The sequence below is a fragment of the Taudactylus pleione genome, unplaced genomic scaffold, assembly GCF_031769625.1.
Source record: "Taudactylus pleione unplaced genomic scaffold, aTauple2 ptg000230l, whole genome shotgun sequence".
Taxonomy (NCBI): Eukaryota; Metazoa; Chordata; class Amphibia; order Anura; family Myobatrachidae; genus Taudactylus; species Taudactylus pleione.
This window is the reverse complement of record NW_028284632.1, coordinates 10,280,918-10,298,422: the sequence shown is the minus strand read 5'-3', so window position 1 is coordinate 10,298,422 and position 17,505 is coordinate 10,280,918. Positions and strand designations below refer to the sequence as shown.

At 47.9% G+C, this 17,505-nt stretch overlaps 1 long non-coding RNA gene across 2 annotated transcripts in view; it reads left to right on the top strand.

Moving 5' to 3' along the window:
• The first annotated feature begins 231 nt into the window (after positions 1 to 231).
• LOC148516994 (uncharacterized) overlaps positions 232 to 17,505 on the top strand; it is a 39,674-nt gene continuing 22,400 nt past the window's right edge. For both annotated transcript variants that reach the window (XR_015879345.1, XR_015879344.1), the window contains exons 1-3: positions 232 to 464; positions 7,738 to 7,785; positions 16,596 to 16,719. This is a non-coding gene — a long non-coding RNA (uncharacterized LOC148516994). The remainder of the gene's footprint in view (positions 465 to 7,737; positions 7,786 to 16,595; positions 16,720 to 17,505) is intronic.

Here is a 17,505-nt window from a genome sequence, read left to right as displayed (position 1 = left end):
GAGAATATGAACTGCTTTATGTACCTTCCCACAAATACTGAGCCGGCCCTAGGCATACTAAGCAAATGCCTAGGGCGACTGAAACGCCTTGGGGCGGGGAGGCATTCCAGGGCTCTGATGCTGCCCCCACACCCTTCGCGACGCTGCCTCACCCCCTCCCCTCCCGTTGCAGCTCCGATCGGGCACTACAGTACGGTAGTCAGCCAGTCAGGTGACTGACTGTGAGCCAGGTCAGAAGAATGAGCGTCTGCATAGAAGCTCATTCTGGCTATTGGCTGCAGTAGGAGAGAAGATGGCCGCGGAGGGTATGCTGCGCATGCCCAGTCACGGCCACTCTTCCCATGTGCCTTTGCGGAGCAGAGCCATGTGTGACCTCACGGCTCTGCTCCCAGACTAACCGCCGGCGCTCCACCCGCATTGCCCAGCGCCCAGCCTTTGCCCAGCAGCATTACCTGCATCAAAAAGTAAGTGTAACCTGCGTAGGCAGGCAATGTTGGCAGAGAGGGGGGCTGAGCTGTCATATATATATATATATATATATATATATATATCCCCCAAAAAAACAACAATGTCATAGATATGTGTGTGTGTATTTATATCTATCTATATATAGATAGATATACACACACACAAACAAACATATCTATGATATCTTTGTTTTTTTGGGGATATATATAGATATATATCTATAGATATTTATAATATATATATATGTTGACAATGGATCAGCGGCACTCAGGAGTCTTTAAAAGTTAGTGAAGAAAAGGTGTCTTTATTTCGACGTTTCGGGGGTTAAGTGACCCCGTCTTTAGGAACCTGTGTGTGTTCCTGAAGACGGGGTCACTTGACCCCGAAACGTCGAAATAAAGACACCTTTTCTTCACTAACTTTTAAAGACTCCTGAGTGCCGCTGATCCATTGTCGACTTCATTGAGGGGAGTGATCTCTACCCTCTGAGGGCACCTGGAGCAAGGTATATACCCTGACTAGGGTTTGCAGAGTGCCGGGCCATTTGCATATTATATATATATATCTATATATATATATATATAATGTATCTCAAATAGATATATCTCAAATAGATATATATATATATATATAGATAGAGATCTCTCTCTCATCTATCTCAAATGAAGTAATTGCAGCACTCTGTGGACTTCAAGGAAATAACCACGGCACAAGGCATAGGGCCGTATTCAATCACCCGATTTTTCGGCGATATTATCGCCATCATGTAAAAATGGAGAAAACTTTCCTTCATTTTTAAAAAGGTGGAAAATGGGCAAAATCCCTATTTTTGTGTAAAAATGTGGGGATTTCTTACAGAGCCCTTTGGACAGCCCCCCCAATGATACTTTGGCAAAACATTTTTACATAAATTGCGTGCTTTGGCGAAAAATGACAGCTGAAATTTATTTATTTTTTGTGAAAAATGCATTTAATGTATTGGGACTGGTATTTTGAAGGGACATAAAGATGCGCCAAGTGTTTTAAACATCGTACGTTGCCGGCACAGGTGGTTTTTTAGTGGTTTTAAAGAACCACCTGCGCCAGCCACGTGCGATGTTTAAAACACTTGGCGCAGCCTTATGGCCCTCCGAAATACCAGACCCGATACGTTAAACACATTTTTTACGGGGAAAAAAAATTTAGACTGAAATTTCAGCGCCTGATTTTTGACAAAGTACGCAATTTACGAAATATGTTTTCGCTAAATTATCATTAGGGGGGCTGTCCAAAGGGTTCTGTAAGAAATCCCCACATTTTTACCCAAAAATAGGGATTTTGTAAATTTTTTCGCCTGCCCTAGGCTGGAGAAAAGGTTTCTCCAGTTTTTAGGTGAAAAATGTCAGTTTTTCGCAGTTTTTCACAAATCGGCCGATTCGCAAACGAAGGCGAAAACGGCCGATTTCGCCTCTGATTGAATACGGCGCTTAATGTTCGTAAAATGATGCATTGTGCTGTGGTCATTTCCTTGAAGTTCATGGAGTGCTGCGCTTCTCTGCGTTTGCGGTCAGCTTTGGTCTCTGGATGTGCACCCTTGCCGTTTATATTTTGTGGCGCCGACCTCTGTCCGTATAGTATATACATACATACAATACTGCGCACCGGCACTCCCACTATCCGTGTCATAGGGCAAGAAGCCCAATACTTGCTCTGGTGCCCTCCAAGGAGGACAGCACCCCCAAAATGTAATAGTAACAAAAGTCAGGCGGCACTCAGAGTCTCAGTAAATCCAATACCCTCACCAGAGGGATTTAATGGTCAATGGTCGACGTTTCGAGGTGATCCACCCCTTCCTCAGGACAACATAACAGTGAAACACATACAACAAGGCATATAAACACATAAAACAATATGCACTTACCCCACTGTACAACCATGCAACCATGGATTTACTGAGACTCTGAGTGCCACCTGACTTTTGTTACTAATATATATATATATATATATTGTATATTTATATATGTAAATGTGTGTATATATAAAAGATAGCGAGAGCTATAATGACAAACAGCGGTAATCTTTGATTATAACTGTTTTCTCTAGAAAAGATGGCATAACCCCTTTAGCAAGCGCTAAAGGGGTTATACTTCATTGATAAATAGGGGCCTTAGATTGGTGGTGGGATTATTTGATAGGGAGACCAGTCAAAATTTTGCCTAGGGCCAGCTCTATTGTGCAGCCTTAGAAAGTTTACCTTATGTACATATGCTTAGTCTGGGAGCCTCTGTCTGGTCTTTCCTACTGTTAGAATTGCTAGATTACATGTGACAGAGCTAACAGCATCTGACATCTCCTGAGACAGATCTCCCTTGCAGCAGCAATGTCTGTAATAAATCCCTGCTGACAAAAAGTGCTAAAACTCATGGGATAGATGCCTAGTATCGTGTAGAAAGCCCTCTAGACTGGTGAAGTGCAGCAACTCGACATGACATCGATTTCACAAGTGGACGGAAGACTTCTGGAGAGATGTGACCCATGCTGTCTGGATAGCTTCCCACAACTCCCTGATATTTGTAGATGCAGGAATGAACCTCTCCACCACGTCCCATAAATGCTAGATTTGATTTCATGTTGGGAGAACATGGTGGCCACACCATTTGTCAAATCTCTCCAGAATGCTCCTCGAACCAATACTAGACGACTTGGGACCGATGACACGGTGCATTATCCTGCTGGAATATTCCATCATTGTGGGGGTGCATGAAATCCATGAAGGGCTGCAGATGGTCATAAAGCTATGCAACGTAGAGGTTAACGGTCAGTGACATTTTCAGGTGGCCCCAACCCATGCTAGATGAACACACCCCACATCATTATGAAACCACCACCAACCTAGACGGTACCTTGTTGACAACTGGGGTCCATGGCCTCATGTTGTTTGCGCCATATCTGAACCCTACTATCAGCCCGAAACAACTGGAACCGTGACTCACCGGACCACGCCACATGTTGCCAGTACTCCAGTGTCAAATTAGCTACAGTCAGGTGGATAAATATTGGGACATTGACAGAATTTTCATATTTTGGCCTCTATTCACCACCACAATGGCTTTGAAAAGAAACAAACAAGATGTGCTTTAACTGCAGACTTTCAGATTAAATTTGAGGGTAATTACATCCAAATCATGTGAACGGTGTAGGCATTACAACGGTTTCTATATGTGCCTCCCACTTTTTAAGGGGCCAAAAGTAATGGGACTATCAACTCAAAAGCTATTTCATAGACAGGTGTGGGCTATTCCCTCATTATTTCATTATCAATTAAGGTCTGGAGTTGATTCTAGATGTGACACTTGCATTTGGAATCAGTTGCTGTGGACTCTCAATATGAGATCCAAAGAGCTGTCACTATCAGTGAAGCAAGCCATCATTAGGCTGAAAAATCAAAACAAACCCATCAGAGAGATAGCAAAAACATTAGGTGTGGCCAAATCAACTGTTTAGAACATTCTTAAAAAGAAAGAACGCACCGGAGAGCTCAGCAACACCAAAAGACCCGGAAGACCACGGAAAACAACTGTGGTGGATGACAAAATAATAATTTCCCTGGTGAAGAAAAATCCCTTCACAACAGTTAGCCAAATCAAGAACACTCTCCAGGAGGTAGGTGTATATGTGTCAAAGTCAACAATCAAGAAAAGACTTCACAAGTGTGAATATAGAGGGTTCACCACAAGATGTAAACCATTGGTGAGCCACAAAAACAGGAAGACCAGATTAGAGTTTGCCAAACAACATCTAAAAAAGCCATTACAGTTCTGGAACAACATCCTATGGACAGATGAGACAAAGATCAACTTGTACCAGAGTGATGGGAAGAGAAGAGTATGGAGAAGGAAAGGAACTGCTCATGATCCAAAACATACCACCTCATCAGTGAAGCATGGTGGTGGTAGTGTCATGGCGTGGGCATGTATGGCTGCCAATGGAACTGGTTCCCTTGTATTTATTGATGATGTGACTGCTGCCAAAAGCAGCAGAATGAATTCTGAAGTGTTTCGGGCATTATTATATGCTCATATTCAGTCAAATGCTTCAGAACTCATTGGACGTCTCTTCACAGTGCAGATGGACAATGACCCGAAGCATACTGCAAAAGCAACCAAAGAGTTTTTTAAGGCTAAAAAGTGGAATGTTATGCAATGGCCAAGTCAATCCCCTGACCTGAATCCGATTGAGCATGCATTTCACTTGATGAAGACAAAACTGAAGGTAAAATGCCCCAAGAACAAGCAGGAACTGAATACATTTGCAGTAGAGGCCTGACAGACCATCACCAGGGATGAAACCCATCGTCTGGTGATGTCTATGCGTTCCAGACTTCAGGCAGTAATTGCCTGCAAAGGATTTGCAACAAAGTATTAAAAGTGAAAGTTAGATTTAGGATTGTTTAGTTTGTCCCATTACTTTTGTCCCCTTAAAAAGTGGGAGGCACATATAGAACCGTTGTAATGCCTACACCATTCACCTGATTTGGATGTAATTACCCTCAAATTAAATCTGAAAGTCTGCAGTTAAAGCACATCTTGTTTGTTTCATTTCAAAGCCATTGTGGTGGTGAATAGAGGCCAAAATATGAAAATTCTGTCAATGTCCCAATATTTATTCACCTGACTGTACGTCAAGAGCCCAGGTGAGGCGCTGTGTCTGGTGTCGTAGTGTTAATGGGCACTCTGGTGGGTCTTTTGCTGCCATATCTCACAGATGCTAAAGATCGCTGCATTGACCTTCTGCATTTGCGTGTCTTCTGCCAGGGGTGGATTGGCTGTTGGAGTCAGCAGGAAGATTCCCGGTGAGCCGAGGCAGCCTGCAGTGGGGCCGGACCACATTAAATTACACACGGCAGGCTAAAGTGTGAGGCCAGGCATATATTACAGTCTGCAGTCATCCTGCGGGGCTGAGGGGCGGGCTGACAAATGAGGTGGGCGGAGCTAAGTGGGCCGGAAAGTGCTCTACAAAGCTCCGTACACACGGACCGATCAGCCAGCGATAACGATATCGCTGGCTGATCGTCCTGGTGTACTGGATGATCGATATCGATCATCCAGCACACCAATGACTATAGCGAGGTCCCTATAGTAACCTGCTCGATATCGAGCAGGTTGGCCAGCATGCATGGCCGATGGACGGTATCGCTATCGTCCATACGTGCCCGCACATCGCTGATCGTTGGTAGGCAAAAAATGATCGATAACGATATGAACGATATCGTTATTGTTCAAATCGTTCATTTAAATTGCTGCGCGTATACGCAGCATACGTCAGTCAGCCGGTTGTGCTGGGAGGCCACGCTGACAGATGAGCTGGGCGGCAGATGGAGCTGAGGGGTATAAAGGAAGGGTAGTGGATAGATCCCTTTCATTATTTGTACCCTGACATTAGTTACTGTCCAATGTCATTCCTTACTGCACTCAATCCACGTCACTTCCATAGTGTTCACTCTAGCTCCGGCGTGACGCAGGGCCGGAGCGAGAAGGGGGCGTGGTCATCAAAAAGGGGGCGTGTCTATAAGACGCGTCCCCTTTTCGTCACTCTTGGGGGCGTGCCCGGCACTTACGGACACGCCGGGCAGCCCCCAAGCCCTGCAGACAGAGAGAATAGATGCTGGGCGCATACGCCCGGCGTCTATTCTCCGGCGGTGACCGGGTCACCGCAAATTTCTTCACCCGCGGGACACTGCGACCCGCGGGTGAAGACGGCTCCGGCAGGCTGTTAGGGCAGGGCGCTTTTTGCCCTCCTTCTGGAGGGCAGGGCGCTTTTTGCCTTCCAGAAGGAGGGCAGGGCGCCGCGCCCCGCTAAAACAGCCTAGCGGGAACGCTACTTCCAAGTACATATATTGAAGGGGATCTAAACACTCCCATAAAGGAAAGTAAAGGAAGCGCCAGGGCACAGATCTGACAGATGGGCTGCTGGTGCTGATGATCGCAGCTGCAGCCTGCCTCTCGCTCACAGCCACATGTCTCTGTCTGTGAGTCAGAAGCCGCTTGGGCTGGGATCGTTAGCACCAGTGGCCCCTCAGTTTTGATCATTAGACCCAGTCAGATTTTAGATGGGGGCATTGGTGGTGTGTGCTCTCCTCCCCCACTCTTGCAGGGGACTTTAGTCTCACTGTCCGGCTGAGTTTCACTTTCCTCTCCCGACTACTCTGCATGATGCCCCACCCCAAGGTCCCCCACAGCTCCTCCTTTCTCCTCCGCCCCCTACTTCCCCTCGCTGGGCTAAATAGAGGCACTCAGACGTTCCTCACCTGTGCCTCTCCACCTACCCACCCCACGTGTTCCCCTAAACCGCCACCAATGTGTGCCTCTGCCACCGTTATATGCTGTGCCTCTGCCCCTCCCCTTACAGGTATGCCTCATTCCTGTTTCCCATCCTTTGCCACATTTTCCTTCTGTCCTCCTCTATCTGTGCCTCTGATACTTCCCCCTGCTATGTCTCTGCCCCCTTTGTCATCTGTACCTCTGCAACCATCTCCATTTGTCCCTATGCTTCTTTCCCCATCTAGTACCTCTGCTACCTCATCATGTGTGCATATTCCACCTCCCCATGGCTGGTGTCTGCCATCAGAAGTGGTGCAGACCATAGAAATACAGGTGTGTACAGCACCACTTCATTCATCTAAAGGATGGCAGCTAAGCACAACGTTATGTTAATAATAATTTTATATTTCTATTTTATGTATTTTATTATTATTATTATTATTATTATTATTATTATTTTATGACCGGACAGGAAAATTAAAGGAAAGGATGGCGGTCCACAGATCAGCCATCCGGGCAGCACTGGTGTTAGTGAACAACCGGTGGCACTTTCTAGAATATAATCATCCCCTTACATCGCTAAAATACAGAATGATAGACCACATCCCTCCACTTAAACATAGGGGTGATCTGGGCAAGATGCTGCTTAGACGGGAGGCACAGTGAATTTTAAACTCGATGTTGTCGCTCCTTGGGGCCTAAATGTAAGTATTTCGTACTCATGTTTTCTGTGACAGTTAGACTGGCTTGGACGGCTGGGTTGCAGACCAGAGAGAGGTGCCTATGGATGCAGTCTCCTGGTTCGGTCCCCATACATACTTCTGGCCAATATGTTTCTTCTGGGACTATTCCCTCATTGACATCAATGATAGTGACATGAATATGTGTTGCTTTCCTCATATGGTGTATACTACATACTATACTTTTTGATATTATATTTTTCTTTATGGCTGCTCTATCCTATTGACAGGACCCCCGGCAGGAGGCTGAGCATGGTGAAGGGGAGCACATATAAATGGTGAATACACACTTATTCTTTATTTCTGATGAAAATGTTGGTTTAAACATTGAAACGTTGACATACCAAAGGCTGCTGTTTTATTCTTTTGAGAAACCCTGAGTGCCGCAGTCAATACCTGCATACATCCTCATGTTGGAGACATGACATAATGAGAGCAGCGGGGTGAAGTATAGAATTAGAGAGAGTGCCGGTATGCACTGAAAAAAAACAGCACTTCAAATAACTATGCCAAAATGTAATTTATATATAATGCATGCTCATAAAACAGCCTCCAGTATGATTCTTCAGTCACAAATCAAAGTGCTACATGCAGAAAATACCAGTTAATACTTAACGGACTTCATCTGCCTGGAGCCGATACAACAGCAATTGATCATGATATATAGATAGCCCGACGGCCGCTTCGGTGGCCACTGGCATATTCATCACGGGGCAAATCACAGTTAAACAATAACACACACTACTTGTTTTTAGTGCATACCGGACTTTTTCATTTATCACCTATGACTGAGCACCCATCATTCATTTGATTATTGAGTATGCAGGATTTGACTGTATCTTTTATATATATCGTGGTCTGGCGCTTCAAATACCAAACCTTTAACTGCAGACGGTGCCTTCACATAAAATCCAATAAGTATGTCATAGGTGCAGCACTCATCCATAAAGAACCACTCCACTCACAGTTCGTTTCAGTGCTTTAATGCACTATCTTCAGGATGCAAAAGAAGACTAATATAGGGTTAAGGTGCATACACACAGTCAGATCTTCCTTCAGATCTGTACAATAACGATTTTAAAAATCGTTCATATCTGAAGGAAAATCTGACATATCTGACATGTTGGTCAGATGAACGATGCGCGTTCCCGCTTGTCAGATAACGATATCTGACATCTGATGTCTTTGCAGTCAGATTTGGACGATTCCATTCATTTTAATGCAGTCAGAAATCGTTCAAATCATTGGTAAAATCGTTTAATTGTTCATTTGACACATCTGACCGTGTGTATGCACCATTAGAATACCTAGCGTTCCCGCTAGGCTGTTTTAGCGGGGCGCGACGCTCTGCCCTCCTTCTGGAGGGCAAAAAGCACCCTGCCCTCCAGGAGGAGGGCAAAAAGCACCCTGCCCTAACAGCCTGCGGGAGCCGTTCTCACCCGCGGGACGCAGTGTCCCGCGGGTGGACAAACATGCGGTGACCCGGTCACCGCTGGAGAATAGACGCCGGGCGCATGCGCCCGACGTCTATTCTCCCTTTCTGCAGCGCTTGGGGACTGCCCGGCATGTCCGTAAGCGCCGGGCACGCCCCCAAGTATGACGAAAAGGGGACGCGTCTTATAGACACGCCCCCTTTTCGTAACCACGCCCCCTTTTCGGACGCGCGCGCCTTCGTCGCGCGCACAACATTGCCCTCTCTAGCTCCGGCGCCCTGCCTGCCGCCGGAGCTAGAGGGAACACTAAATACCATAGATTATTATGGTACCATGATGGGATGGAATTTATCCTTATCTTTTCTCTGACTATTACCCTAACATACAGGTGTATTCAGGGGGTTTCCAATGCCTCACTTCTATAGAACTAAGTATTTGTGAGGTTTGTCACATACAGGAGTTCGTTGCACTGTGCCATATTTGGGCTGTGGGCTCATGCTGCTTAGCCAAGCATAAGACAAGACCAGTATTTTGCATTGCTACTAGTATCCTACAATAACACAGAGGTTGCATTATACCCAGTGCCATATTGTGTGCAATTTACTCTGCAGCTATGTTTAGCAAAGGCAAGAGTAACAACAGGCATCTGCTCACATACTGCTATCTTGCAAGTTATGTGCTGCAGGCTTAAGTGAGGAGGATTTCATACAAGATGGGCTATGTAGTAAGTATTATACTCCACCTGGCCCATCAGACAGAGCCGGTGCTAGGGCCCTCCTGAGCTTAATTTTCTCCCAGGTACTAGCCACTATTGCGGACCGCATAGCGGATCTGGCTGTAATTCCCCCTATGGGGTTATCACAGCAGGCAGTAATGTCCCCTTTGGGGTTGCCTCAACAGGTTCAGGCGATACAAGCCCCCTGTACTGCCACCATGGGTAGATGTACTTTCTAACTCGGTGCAGAGTCTGGTGGCTACATCTAATGGCTTTCACTCCATGTTGCAGGGTAAGAAGCCCCTTCCCAGTAACCCCTTTAAGCGTCCTGTGGTATCGTCACAGTCCACGCAACTTTCAGATTCTGAGGTATCATCCGATGAGGTAAAAGATGCTGATCTCTTTAAACCTGACTCCCTTCTGGAGGAGAATGAGAGTCGGTCAAAAATAATATTCCTGCTTTGGTGCGAGCTGTCAGATCCATCTTATTAATAGAAGATGACGAGCCAGCCCCTAAATCCAAGCACCCGCTGTTTAAATGGCAGAAAGGGACTTCAGCAGATTTCCCTATATCGGATCAGCTAGCTGAACACATGGCTGCAGCCTGGCAATCGGTCTGGTAAGAGGTTTCAACCACAAAAATAGCTAACTTCATGTTACCCTTTTTCTGTGGCTCATTGTGCAAAGTCAGAAACACCCCCTGTGGATTCCCATGTTACGTGTTTAATTAAAATACGTTGCCTATTCCTACAATTACTTCCTTGAACTACATAGGAAGGTGGAAGATTGCCTGAAATCGATATGCTCTCTTTAAGGGACTGTTGCCCGCCCACCCATGGCTATCACATGGGTAGCTAAACCTATAGAGAGCTGGGCTGACGCACTTGAAAACACTTTTCCCTCAGAAGCTTCTAGGAATCAGATGTCTTTTGTTGCTCACATTCGAGATGCAGCTTCCTATATTGGTGAAGCAACCTTAGATGCCAGTCTCCTAACCTCCACAGTTTCGGCCGCCTCTTTGTCTGCCTGCCGTACCCTGTGGCTGTGATCATGGAAGGCAGATGTGGATTCCAGGAAAGGCCTTGAAGGATTACCCTATAATGGGGAGATCTTGTTTGACCCATTGACAAATATCGTAACCACGTTGGTAGTATCAAAAGCGGCATTTCTGCCTTCAGCTACCTCTACTACAAGGCCTCGGACTATGGCCCTGATTCAGAGCCGGACGCTCTTTCAGAGTGCTCGCTCTGAATCAGGGCCTTTTTCTTTTATTTGTGTGTGTTGGCCTCCTGGCCGCTCGCATAGCTGTGGGTGACCACCCACAGCTTTTGCGAGCGGCCAGGTGATGGTCGCGACCATCGGGCTTGTGACGAGACCCTTGAGGTAGGGTCTCGTCCATCGCAAGTCCCAGTGGACTTCCTGCTCTAATAGAGCAGGAAGTCCACCTACTGACATCACTGGTGATGTCAGTAGGGCTGCCTACAAACGGCAGGTGTTCCCTTTGGAACGCCTCCGTTTGTCAAGCCAACCCCCCCTGCCCACCTCCAAAACAGGGCGAGCTGTCAATTATAATCAACAGCCGACCTGTATTGGTACCAGACCCGTAGCGACGGAGCACCCGTCATGCGCAGGGGCCAAACATCGACCCGCTTGTGAGTGCTATGCGCTCGCGAGCGGGTCTGAATCAGGCTCTAAATCTTTTTAAGTCCTTTCCTCCTCAAGGAAAGCCTAAAGGAAATCCTTTTCTAGGCATTTGGCTTCCACGAGGGCTCCCCAAAACCAGAACCAAGCAGACGCCCTGCTTCAAAACCCGAGGATAAACCCCTTAGCCTGGTGGGACGGGCCTCCCTCTAGGGGTTCCCAGAGAAGGAGGCCGACTTCTTCAGTTTGCCCAGTATTGGTGTCAAACCACCACGGATGCTTGGAGACCATGAGAGAAGTGGTCTCTCATGGGTATGCCCTCTACTTTCTCAGACTGCCTCCCCACCAGTTTTTATACAAATCCAGAAGGCCATACAGTACTTGCTGCAAGCAGGGGTAATTGTGCCAGTCCTGCTATCTCAGCGAGGGACTGAATATAATTCTACTCTTTTTGGTTCAGAAGCCGAATAGGTCTCATCGGCTTATCCTCAAATCCCTGAACAAATCCCTAAGGGTGCTAAGGTTCAGGGTGGAAACCATATGCTCCATCATCCTAGCTATGGAGCTGGGAGACTTTATGGTATCGCTGGATATTCAGGACGAGTACATACATGTACCTATAGCGCCCTCTCATTACCGATATCTCCAGTTTTCTGCCCTTTGAACTGTCCACAGCTCCATAGGTGTTTCCAAAAATTATGGCTGTCATAGCAGCCCACCTGCATGGTCAGGGTGTCCGACTGCTACCATATCTGGGCGACTTCCTGCTATTAGCAGAATCCCCAGAGGGGCTTAAAAAGCCATCTATAGCTAATCATTGCTTTCCTTCACAAGCACAGTTGGTTAATCATCTGGAAATAAGGGCCTCCCTGAATCCCTCACATAGAATGATTCATCTGGAGGCCCTGCTGGATTCTCAGGATCAGAGAATCTTTCTGAAATCAGACAAGATCTCCACACTTCGAGTACGAGTGCACAGATGTCTTCACAGTCACCGAGTGTCGATCTACTCAGCAATGCAAGTTCTGGGATCCATGTTGTCCACCTTCGACATGGTGGAATATGCTCAGTTCCATTACAGGCCTTTGCAGAGGCTAGTTCTCTCCAGATGGAACAGGTTAAGACATCGGATCAAAGCTCAAACGATGGTGCTCTCTCCGGAGGTGCTTCTGTCTCTATCTTGGTGACTACAGACATCTATTCTAATCAAGGGTTCGCCCCTTTTGGATCCCGGACTGGGTAATCCTAACAACGGACTCTAGTCTCCGGGGCTGGGGCGCAGTGACCAGTCCGCATTCCTTTCAGGGCCGTTGGACATCAGTCCAATCAACCCTGCCAATCAACATATTGGAACTTCGAGGTGTCTACTGGGCCCTCAAACTAGCCCAGCACATACTTCACGGAAAACCTGTACAGGTTCAGTCCGACAATGCCACAACAGTGGCTTACATCACTCACAAGGAGGCACTCAAAGTCGGGCAGCAATGACAGGAGTGTCACACATTCAAACGTGGGCTGAGGGTCACCTTCCAGCCATCTCTGCTGGGTTTCTTCCGGGAGTTCTCAATTGGAAAGCAGACTTCCTCAGCCGTCACGACGTGTATTCCGGGGAATGGTCTCTTCACCAAGTGGCATTTCAACTCCTAGTGAACAGATGGGGCCTCCCAAAGGTGGACCTCATAGCCTCCCGGCACAGTCACAAACTGCCAGTGTACGGGTCCAGAACAAGAGATGCCGAGGCAACCTTTGTAGACGCATTATCAGTGAAGTGGACCTTCCAGTTTGCGTACCTATTCCCTCCAGTCTCTCTTCTTCCTCAAGTTCTTCGCAATTTCAGACAAGACGGAGGCACTGTCCGGCTAGTGGCTCCAGCTTGACCCAGGCGTCATTGGTACTCATATCTTTGGAGTCTCTCCATCAACACAGTTCCTGCTGCCTCAACGACCGGACCTGCTGTCTCAAGGTCCTTGCCTTTACCCGGACCTGGGTCGTCTGTCTTTGACAGCATGGCTCTTGGGACATCCCTCCTAAGGTCCAAAGGATTCTCTAGCTCTGTCATCAACACGATGCTTAGAGCACGTAAGCCAGCTTCTGCTAAGATCTATCACAGAGTGTGGCATAGGTATTTCCAATGGTTTCGTCCCAGAGGTTACGACCTCCAGGTGTTTTGGATTTCCAGAGTCCTGGCCTTCCTTCAAGCTGGATTGGACCCTGGTCTCATTGAAAGTGCTTGTCTCTGCTCTGTCAGTATGGTTCCAACGTAGACTTGCTCCGCTAACGGATATCCACACCTTCCTCCAAGGTGTCTTATGGATTCAACCTCCCTTTGTCCCCCCAGTGGCTCCTTGGGATTTTGCAGTAGTTCTTTGGGCCCTCCATTTGAACCACTAGAGTCGGTGGAATTCAAGTGGTTGACGACTAAGACTCTTTCTCCTAGCAATTGCTTTGGCCAGGAGGGTATAAGAATTGGGGGCGCTTTCCTGTCGTCCTCCCTTTCTGATATTTCACCAGGACAGGGCGGTGCTTCACACTCATCTTGGTTTTCTACCTAAAGTTGTTTCTAATTTCCATATTAATCAGGAAATTGTTGTACCGGCCTTTCAGTCACCAGACCTCACAGCTGGTGAGGCCTCCTTGGATGTGGTCCGTGCTCTCAAAATTTATGGGACCGGACCGGTTCCCTTCGGAAATCTGATTCCTTATTCGTACTCTTTGGATTTCACAAGAGGGAATGGCCAGAAAACAAACACACTTTGGCTAGATGGCTTCGTTTGGCTATCTCTGAGGCTTATACACAGACGGGCCTGCCTGTTCCAGTTTCTGTTAAGGCTCATTCTACTCGGTCTGTGGGCTCCTCGTGGGCAGCTCGCCGTGGTGCCTCGGCTGTCAGCTGTGTAAGGCGGCTATGTGGTCTTCCATCCAGACCTTCCTGAGGTTCTATGCTTTTGACACCTTCGCCTCTCAGGATGCTTCCTTTGGGCACTGGATTCTACTCTCAGCGCAGGAGCGTCTCCATCCTTAATTGGACTGCTTTGGGACATCCCCAAGGTCAACCCTGTGGACCCCCTATGGACCCTGAAAAAGAAAATGAGAGATATGGTAAGCACTTACCCTTGTTATCTCTCTTTCTTCGAAGTCCATAGGGTCCACAGGGCACCCGCCTTGACGCACCTGGCTTCATATGGGCTGTGTTACTGGTCACTGGTTTTCCATCTCACTTTCTGTGAGTATGGTTCTTGTGTGTTCCAGTCTTCCTTCTTTCTGTTGTTCCTCCGCCGGCCTTGGCTACTTATCAACTGAGGTGCCTGTGGCTCGGGGGCGGGGTAAAAAGGAGGATGGACCAAGTGCATCCTGAGAGCTAAAACTTTTAACTGTGTGGTGCCCGTGGATCCAGATCCAGCTATACCTAAAGGTCAACCCTGTGGACTTCGAAGAAAGAGAGATAACAAGGGTAAGTTCTTACCATATCTATCAAGCGGGTGTAGCCAGGCTGTATACAAGGTGACTATGCTGGGAGGGTATGGTGAAGGTGTGTAGCCAGGCTGTATACAAGGTGACTCTATGCTGGGAGGGTAGGATGAAGGGGTGTAGCCAGGCTGTATACAAGGTGACTCTAGGCTGGGAGGGTATGATGAAGGGGTGTAGCCAGGCTGTATACAAGGTAGGGTCTTGATCATCGCGACCATCAACCTGGTTGCTCGCTAGAGCTGTGGTGGTCACCCACAGCCCAGCGAGCGGCCAGGAGGCCGGCTCATAAAAAAGTAGCGGCCTCCCTCATTCAGAGCGAACACTCGCATTTTGCGAGCGGCTCTGATTGAGGTCCAGTGTTTCGGTCAGCACTGATCGGGAGGAGGCCCGCCCTCATATCATGTTCCTTAGCTGGAGAGAGGCCTGCCTCCAATGAATTCAGCAGCCTCTGTTCAGACAGCTGCCTTAGACTGACGGCTCGGCAGTCCCACCCCACCGGGCCACAATGCCACCAGTGCTCCCGAGAGGGGGGGGAGCGGGTACTAATTACCCGACCCCTGCCTTGATGGAGGGGCCCGGTGCTGCCTCCCCCTCCCTCTTACATTAAAGCAGCAGCCACAGCAGTCTCCAGTGCCTGTGGGGAGAGCAATCATACTGATTGCACCCCCCTCCACTGGCTATGTGCCGGGTCTCACAAAGCCCACCTCCGTGGCGCTGCAAAACTGTGTTATTTTTTTCTCTAAGGGGGTGTGGCCATGCCTCCCGCAGTTAGGCCACACCCCTTCCCCATGGCCCGGTGCGGCTCTCCTGACCGCCACACCATGCCATGCCACTCCACTCTCAACTCTGCTCCTGGACCTCAGCTCCTGCCTCCCAAATCCCAGCTGAGGCGCTCTGGAGGCTGCTGTGGCTACAGATGCTGCTCCAGTGAGTTTGCGGGGACCAGGCATGCTCAACAACCCAGGTAAGTACTCCCTTCCCTGTGTCTCCACCCCCCTTCAGCCAAGTGTCTCTCAAACCCCCACCATCTCACTGACCCCTTCACCGTCCCCAATCCCATTGTCTCCCCTTTCCCTCCACAACCATCTCCCCAATCACTGCTCCACCTCTTAAAAAAAACCAGCCAGCCCAGTAACAGTGCCCACCCCATTGAGTCCAGTGTTCCCCCTTCCCACCCCCAATCTCACTGCCCTTCATTCCCGTCTAGACAGGTGCACCACCATCTCACTGTCCCTTCTTCTAGCCCAGTGTCCCTCCCATATATCACTCTCTCTCTCCGCCCCACCCGATCATTAGGACCACTTGGTTGGGCACGGATCCCGGCGGACAAAATCCCAACGCCGGCATCCCGACAGGGTTAGGATACCGACATCGGTTGGTCTGTATCCTAACCCCCCCTTTCCCTACCCCTATACCTCCCCCTCCTACCCCCGCACCCTAAACCTAACCCTCCCCCTAGCGCCTAAACCAACCCCTAACCCTCCCCCAATGCCACTACTTACCTTTGGGATTCCAGCGCCGAGATTCTGTCAGGTGTTGGGATTCCGGCGCCGGCATTCTGACCAGCGGAATACCCACAGTCGGTATTATGACCGCATCCCGGACCGCTGGTAGGATTAGAAAAAAAGGCCGGCGGGTCAATAATCTTCATTAAAACATCAATTCTTAAAACCATATATACAAATGGCACCAAATTAGCAAATATATTTTATTAATATAAAATTGTTAGATCAGAGAAACTCACATTTTGCCCTGCCCCAAAACTTCTGTTATTGTGGGATTATCTGGTTGAATCGCTATTGCATGATGATGATGTTGGCTTTATTCCTAGGCAATCGGGGGGCTTCCGCACCATTTGAACACCTGCATGGATAGTGAATACCGACACTGCCAGTCCAAGAAGGATCTATTCTTCAGAGGTTCCCCCGTTGCAGAGAAACCACAATACAATTAAGGTGTATTTTTATTTAGTACACACAAAAAATAGTTAATTTTTTTTCCTTCAGACATTTCACCCCCTGGCTCTACTTGGTGTAGGCCCGTCCATGCAAGTAGTGAATAGTGCTGGTTGCTATCACTGTTAGCCAACGTGTGCCACTTTATGAAAATTTTCCAGGGTCACTTAAGTTTTCCAATCCGCCCCTGCACTTAGTACACACTAATAGGAATAAACCTATTGTAATAGGTAGCCTATTCAGCTTGTAAGAGTCTGGTAGCATGAACTATAATAATTGTTTTTCTTTTCCTTATGTAGTGCATAACACAGTTCGTGGGCATATATTGTCCTGATGAAAGAATACACCAAATGCCTTTAAACTGAATATTTTATATACTGGCAGAGATTATGGGCTTCATTCAGAGGCGGCCGTACGGTCTACTAGTGATGTCAGTGGAGAGCTTCCGGCTCTGACAGAGCCAGAAGCTCTCCGGGGCTTATGACAAGTGAGACCCTACCCTAGGGTCTCGTCGTAAGCCCCGATGGTCATTACCCTAGCGGTCATTAGAGCTGTGGGTGTAAACCCACAGCCTAACGACCGAAACAGGCGGCCGGTCAGGATGCAAGTGGCCACCCAGTTTCTGAACGACCGCTTGCATCCTCCGACCGCCTCTGAATGAGGGCCTATATGTTTAGATTTTGAGGATATACAATGTTACATTGTATTACATTCTAATTGCTATGCTGCGTACACACGGTACGACAGCAACGATCAGATAACGATCAGACGATCGTCTGAATGTTC